The sequence below is a fragment of the Mesoplodon bidens genome (assembly GCF_964165515.1).
Source record: "Mesoplodon bidens genome assembly, chromosome: 12".
In the NCBI taxonomy this organism is placed as follows: Eukaryota; Metazoa; Chordata; class Mammalia; order Artiodactyla; family Ziphiidae; genus Mesoplodon; species Mesoplodon bidens.
Window position 1 is genome coordinate 8,997,594 of NC_138168.1, and position 7,768 is coordinate 9,005,361.

Genomic DNA, 7,768 nt, shown 5'->3' on the forward strand with positions numbered 1-7,768 from the left:
TAAACACATTTTATAAACACTTTTGGGTGGTGAGGTTTGGTGGCAGTGGTGGAGTTGGGGAACTTAACGTTTAGTGCTATCTCTCATTTCCTTTTCTGCTTTCTCTCAAATAGCATCACAAAAATATCTTTCTATGAATATTGTAGTTTGGGAGTCATAATATGCAAATACTAGTCTTACCTCTTTCTTGTATAAATTGTCTGACATCCTTGCCAAATAACCCATGATAATATCTTTAAAATATTTACCATCTATTTCAGGTGATAAACGTGTCCCCAATAAACTGAATATTTCAATATCAGTAAATAAGCAAAAGAAAACATCTCACACATGTGACATCAATCATACACATCAATCTCAAAATAAACAATCATGAAATTAAAGTGCATTCACCTTTCATCTGGCTAAGTTTTATATAGTTAGCTTGTGAGATATTTTTTAAAACTGAGTCTTTTTTTTTTTTTTTTTTTTTGCAGTACGCGGGCCTCTCACTGCTGTGGCCTCTCCCGTTGTGGAGCACAGGCTCCAGACGCTCAGGCTCAGCGGCCATGGCTCACGGGCCCAGCCGCTCCGCGGCATGTGGGATCCTCCCGGTCCGGGTCACGAACCCATGTCCCCTGAATCGGCAGACGGACTCCCAACCACTGCGCCACCAGGGAAGCCCAAAACTGAGTCATTTTTGAACAAATAAAACATATTCAAAATGTGAGGTGTAGTAAGTGATTAGTAAATATTTGTAGAATAAATGAATTAATGTTGCCGTCAGATTCTTCATTCTGAGGGGTGTGTGTGTGTGTGTGTGTGTAAGGGAAGCTTGCATAGCATTTCACTTGTTTTCTTAAAATTAATCTTTCTTATTCACATTTAATGTTTTTACACGTCTTTCTCTAGTAATACCACATATGCATATATGTGGTATCAAGATGTTTTGAAGTATTCAAAATACACTTATGTTTCCGCTAGGGGACAGATGCCACTTGAGTCTATATATCCATGTAATAACTTTTATAAATTCTTCCCATTTAAACAGCCAATACTATTAATAATTTAACCTTTTCTCAGTGATTGATTTTTCACCTTTAGCAACATCAATAAATGCAAGGTTTCAAGCCTTGAAGGCCTGCCTTCCAGTGTTCTCAAGTTGGAGATGAGAGATTTTTTTTTTACATTAAACAACCACAGAAAAACTTTTAATGTATTTTGTCTCAATTATATGGGGTATTTTTTCTGTTCTCTATCCATTTGCAGAGCGCTAAATATTCCAACTTTGGATTTGTCTTCATCTACATTTGGCAGCCTGTTTTACCCTTCTAAACTACTGTGCCTGGTCTGCTTCAATTAGTAATTATGTGCAAAATTAGAGTAAATAATTAGATTCTGAATGAAGGCCTAGAATTAAATACTTAGCTAATTGTACCTTCATTTTCAAAAACTACTTACTGCTGTTCTGTATTATTTGGAGTTGCCAGATAGCTCTGTGTGTGTGTGTGTGTGTGTGTGTGTGTGTGTGTCCGTGTGCGTGTGATATTTTACTTTAAGTATGGCCAAGATTGGGAAGACACATTTTCATCTTTGGGGACATGTATTATGTACAAAGTTGACTCCTCTGCTGTTTTTTTCGCCTGTTGCTCTCATTCCCATTTCGTCTGCTCTGGTGACTGGTAGGTTTGACCAGGGAATGCACTGGAAGACAGCTGGAGAAAGGGAAAGCCAGGGTATTTCTTACAACCCCCAGCCCTGCTTTAAGTGGAGGGTTTTTTTTTGCAGCTTCCTCTTGTTGCTAATCCCTGGGTTGCCTCACCACCCCCTTTTGGCTCTACAACCCCTCCATAACCTGGGTAAGCCCCTGCATTAAACTCCTTCTAGTTGAAATGCCTAGAGTGAACACCTGTGTGGACCTTCACTGCAAAAACCCATCTGCTTGCTGTGCCCCTCCTCCTCAGTCCTTGAGGAGACCACCACTTAGTGCCTGTAGAATATTAATTTGCAGGGAGAAAAGGCTTTTTAGAAAGTCTAGAGCTACTCACAATAAAAAGTACCAGCCTATTATAACAATTTTAAAGTCAAGATAAAATCTCAGACCTTAGTGAAAAAAGTGAATGAAGGAGCTAAAATAGTTAATGTTGCAAAACAGGTTGTATTTTCAACAAAGATTCTACTCAAAAACTAGTTTTTACAATAAATATATTATAAAAATTAAATACCAGATATCCATGTGTTTCCATGAGTATTAAAACAGGATAGTCTTTATATTGCTTATAAACAATTATAAGCAGAATGATAATTCTTGGTACACATTCAGGTACTATAATCAATTTCTTACCCGCTATGTCACAGCTTTTCTTAAAAGAATGTATCTGTAAATAGGATCTTATTATTTTAACTTTTTCATACATTTTACTTGCAGCCTTGATCAGAGTTGAATTATATAATTAAGAAGTTTGAATATGTTGATATCCTTAAATAACTATTTTCAGTATACCATAGTATTTTAAATCAAGATAAAATTCTCTGTACAAATACTGTAAACCTTAGTGAAAATTCTACTAAATAAAGAATACTTTCAATTCTAAATTTTGTTTTAAAATAACTACTTCAGCCCAATTATTTTTGTAGGTAGTCTTCCTCTATTCAAAGTACCTATCTTCAACAATTGTTTTTGTCACAAAAAACTTCTAGCGTGTTATCACTATTTATGATTCTTTTTAAAGTATCACCAAATCTAGATGCTACAAAACTGTAAGATTTCTTGATTTTATTTAATAAGGAAGAGGATCTACATTTTTCTAGTTAAAAGTAGATGCTCTATCAAGAGTCATCCCACAATTAACATTCCAAACTGCAATTTTAGAATTTCAAAATTAAATCTTTGGGCTTCCCTGGTGGCACAGTGGTTGAGAATCTGCCTGCCAATGCAGGGGACACGGGTTCGAGCCCTGGTCTGGGAGGATCCCACATGCCGCGGAGCAACTAGGCCCGTGAGCCACAACTACTGAGTCTGCGTGTCTGGAGCCTGTGCTCCGCAATAACAGAGGCCGCTATAGTGAGTGGCCCCCACTTGCCACAACTAGAGAAAGTCCTCGCACAGAAACGAAGACCCAACACAGCAAAAATAAATTAATTAATGTAAAATTAAATCTTTTACACAGTCTATGCCCTCATTATCTGTTGAGTTTTTCCTGTGATTTTTTTTAATTTAGAAATTTATTCTGTTTAATCCACAGGCTTTATATGGCTTTAATTTAAAAAAACAAAACAAAATTAGTGAAAACAAGACACTGTTTCAAAGTCTGGGCCCTTCCAGCTTTCCAAATACAAGAGCTCTGAAAGTTGTATATACCAATCGGAAGAACAAGACAAAATTATGAATGGAGCCATGACATTTTATAAAACAAATTTTTATATAACTGAAGGATGCTTCCTGGGACTAGCTAATTGTCTTTACAAAAAAATAAAAATAAAAATAAACAGAATACAGTGAAATTCCAGTGTTCCAAATCAACTTGTTACACATCAATATAAACCCACATTGTCCTGGCAAACAACATGCTTTCATTTTCTGTCTCATCCTAGAGCTCAAATCCTGATTCATTTCAGCAGAGACTCCACAGGCAACAGGAAAGATTGTGGCATTAAAATATTCATTTATTCTTTTGTGGGCAAAGCTTGCAAAAACCATACAAGGTTGAAAGCATCATAACTTAAATGGGTACTAAGACTCAAAAGAGAAAAAGGAAAAGAGAAAGAAAAATATAAAAAATATAAACAAAAACCTCTGGGAATAGACGGGCATTTAAAGGAACCATAAGAAGGCCAACAATATTTAAACCCCCTTTTTTAAAAAAGGGATTTTTTTTTGGCTTAAAATATTTCACTCTAAATGAATTTATGTCAGCTATCAATGAAAGAATGTCACTAATATACTGTGGACACCTTTTGCAATGTAAATCCATGCCCTTTTTTTTACATGGTGAACTTCAACGTAGCAATTATTACAACAAATGTTATGGTCTAAAGCTCAAACACATTTTTAGCAATTTTGAAACTGAATTGCGTACAAACCAAATAAAATTTATATAACAAACATTTCCACCTAGGACTGTAGGGACACTTGAGCCTTCCTCATTGATCTCAGGGCCTTTTCACGTAGGTGCTTTTCTAAGTCATCAATGTTATCTTCAGCCTCACTTTCAGTCTCCTTCTTAGGCTCTGGCCCTCCCTGTGCTGATGCGGTTGTGGGAGCAGCAATGGCTACAGTGGTTACAGGAGCTGCAGCAGCTGAAGCTCCAGCCTTTTCCTTCTTGTGCTTTTTGTGCTTCTTGTGCTTCTTATTCTTTTTGGGTTTCTTATCCTTCTTTTTCTTCTTTTTCTTTCCACCTCATTCTGGGTCTGGGTTCCTTGCCAGTGATGGGCTTGGTCTTGGGCTTTCAGCCTTTTTAACTGGTACCACTGGTACCCAGTTGGTAGAGGGTGACTGAGACTGGACAGGGGATGGAGGTGCTGGGGGGTTCTAGCTGCTGGCTCAGGAGATCCTGAGACAGATCAGAAAGATGAGACCACCCCCACCCCCCCTTACCAACTGAGGGCTTGGTGAGGCAGCTTTCTTTGTCTTTTTGGGTTCTGGAGTCCTGGAGACTCTCTTAATGGGCCTAGAATGTGGAGATGGGGACTGCCTTCTTTGGGGTGATGATGATGCTCCTCTTCAAACAGCTGGAGGACAAGAGGAGGTCTGAGGAGCTTGAGGTCATGGTGAGGGCGAATGCTGTTTGTTTGGTTGTGGTGATCAGGCCTCCCGGGTATATCAGCTCCGGGAAGACCCTTTCCTGTGCTTTGATGACAATGAAGGCAAACGTCTCTTGGTGACTGGGGAGCTTCTTTGTTTGGAAGATGGCGAATGGGAGACCCGACGGTTTGGTGGTGGAAATGGTGATGTCCTTCATTTAGGAGGGGGAGGGAGTGAGGCTGTTCTTCTCTTTGAAGGTGGAGAAGGAGAATATGTCCTCTGTATTGGAGGAGAGTATCTTCTTGGGAAAGGTGAGCGACCACGTTGGGGAGGAGAAGGAGTTCTTCATTGCGGCGGTGGTGTGAGACCCGCGGCGACTAGGCAGAGGAGCAGGACAAGGAGAACGTTGCCTTCTGGTGGGCGGTGAGGAGGGACTTCTCTGTCTACCACGAGGGTAAGTCTCTTCCTGGCACTTTCGAACTGATGGAGAGGCACTTAGGGAAGAGGAATGTCTCTGCCGCCTGCCTACCTCACCATTCTTCACGTGGGACCTTTTGGGTCACTCATCTTCTGAGGAAGAGGAGGAGCCAGAACCAGATGAAGACTGCTGGTTCTGTCGTCTGTACTGGCATCTCTGCTGCACAGAATCGGCTGCAGCCATTTGACCACCTTTATATTCTTCTGATTCAGATAACTCTACTTTTCTAGGCTTGGGTGCTGGTGAAGGGGGCTCTCTTTTCTCAGTACCTTTATATTTCTCAGTACCTTTATGTCACTTTACCTGAAGTTCTCCCTGGAGACACAGAAACACGACTTTTCCTTGTACGGTTTGACTGCTGGGGTGTCGGGGAATGACGAGTTTTTGGAGGTGGAGTTGCTGGAGGTGATGGCCTATGACTTCACCTTGAAGGACTTGCTGCAGGAGATAACCTATGAGTTTTTCGAGGGGGGCTGGATGTCCTCTTTGGAGGCTTCTTTGGCAGTGACTGGGAACGAGATAAAGAAGATGATGAGCTACTCCTGGACAAGGATGCCGATGAATGCCTTCTTCGTCTCACTGGAAATCTACTCCTATGCCTTGGTGGAGGAGGCGTTCCTCTCGGTGGAGTTCTTCTTTGAGGAGATGGCCATCTCCTTGGGCTTGGCCACCTTCTAGGTGAGTATGATCTTGACCAGGATCTATGGCGCCTTCTCGGTCAAGTATGAGAAGGAGAGCGAGAACGTCTCCAGGATCTTGACTTGGAATGCAACCGAGATCTTGGTCGGGTCTTCTCCTTTTCCTTTTCCTTTTTCTTTTCCTTTCTGGAGTTTTTCTCTGGAGAAGGTTTTTTAGGCTCTGGTACTGGTTCAGGCTTGGGAACTTTCAGGATGTCACTAGTAGAAGTGGCCTCTTGTACTGAAGGTTATTTTACTTTCACTGATGGCTCTGGGAGTTCTGGTTTTTTCCTTCTTCTCTGGAGCAAGGGAAGGACTCTGGCTCTTGGTTCTGTGATGGGGAGATTGAGAATGACTGCACTTTCTCTCTCTCTCCTGATAGGGGAAGATAGTCTTCTAGGGGAAGGAGATCTGGATTTGCATCTTCTTGGGCTTTGAGACCGCTCCCTTTTTTCTCTGCTGCTTTCTTTTTCTTCCTTACCCCTCTTATCCTTGTCTTCATCTTGCTTTTTCATAGATACCAACTTTTCTTGTGCAATCTGTCTCTGTTTTATTTCTTCTTTCTTCAGTTCTAGGAAAACAGAAGGGATTCCAGCAATGTTTCCTTGTGCACTTAAGAGCAGGGGCCACAGTTCTCCCATAAATTATGTAGCACTTTTTCCATTCAAAAACCCAGTCAGGTTGATTTGCATCATTTTGGAGTCTGGATTCTTCACTTCCAGCTAGTTGAATATAAACTCAATCACAACATCATCTTCAAACCCAAGGATTTCTGTTACTCGTTTTGTTATCCAATGCTTTATAACGTCCAAATTTACTTTGCTCATGTCCACCTGTTTTTGTAGGCATTCTGCGAATTTCACCTGCTTCAGTAGCTTCTTCTGTTCTGCACTTGTTCTGTGGAAGGATCCCACGTCCATCTTGCGGCCTCACTCTGAGATCGCTCCCTATCCCAGGGTGCACCGGCTGCCGCAACGGAGGGGGAGACCGGCAGGGAGAGCCGAGCCGGAGCTGGGTCACAGAGCCTGCCGCTCTTTCCTGTGATTTTGTAGGTAGAGATTTTAGTATCTTCTTGTTTGTGTGCTTAGTGTTCAATAATCATAATTTGCTAAAAATATTCAAAAGTTGGAGTTTTTAGTATCCCACTTGTTGAATATTTTGATTAAAGATTCTCAACTGATCTTAGCAAAATGCAATAAATACAGGACACATTTATAAAAATATTTAACACCAATATCAGACACTTAGGTTGATTAACGAAGTGTTTTGTGAAGTCTCAAATATTTTTAAAATCTGGTATTATATGAACAGTAAAGAGAGAAAGCATGTTCTACAGTACGTTTATGGTTCAGTTACTCTGTTTATATATAAAAATTTTGTTAAGCTTTGTCATCTACAGCTGATAATTTCATCACTAGATGATTGGGACTTATTTGGATGTAATTATAAATTATGTGTTCATATTTCAAGCCAACTTGAAGTTCATTTGTTTGGTCCATGTATTTCTTAGTTTAGCAAGAATACTACTTTTATCATTATGCTGTAGCCTATCAACATGTGCATTCCTATTATCACCACAGAAAAAAATACTTTAATGTTTAAAATTTTCACCAAATTTAAATAGCAATCACAATATTGTCAAATGTTTCATCTTCAACAGGGTGAACTTCTAGATACATTTGATTCCACATTTCAGAAGAAAAACATGAAGTTATTTGAATTAATTGATTTTTATTAGATTAATACTTCCATTTCTGTTGACTTCTAATAACATTGATATAAAATCATCATCTTTTAAACATTTGTGAAGCTATTCCTCTGCTGATGAAACCAAACACAACAACCTATACACATGTTCATAAAAAATTGGAATGAAAGAAAGCAAAGCAA

At 39.8% G+C, this 7,768-nt stretch overlaps 1 pseudogene across 1 annotated transcript; it reads right to left on the reverse strand.

Annotated features, from left to right (window-relative positions):
- Nucleotides 1-4,093: 4,093 nt before the first annotated feature.
- Nucleotides 4,094-6,720, reverse strand: LOC308626149 (serine/arginine repetitive matrix protein 1-like; annotated as a pseudogene). Its single transcript has one exon. The product of its transcript is annotated as a serine/arginine repetitive matrix protein 1-like (transcript).
- Nucleotides 6,721-7,768: the final 1,048 nt, after the last annotated feature.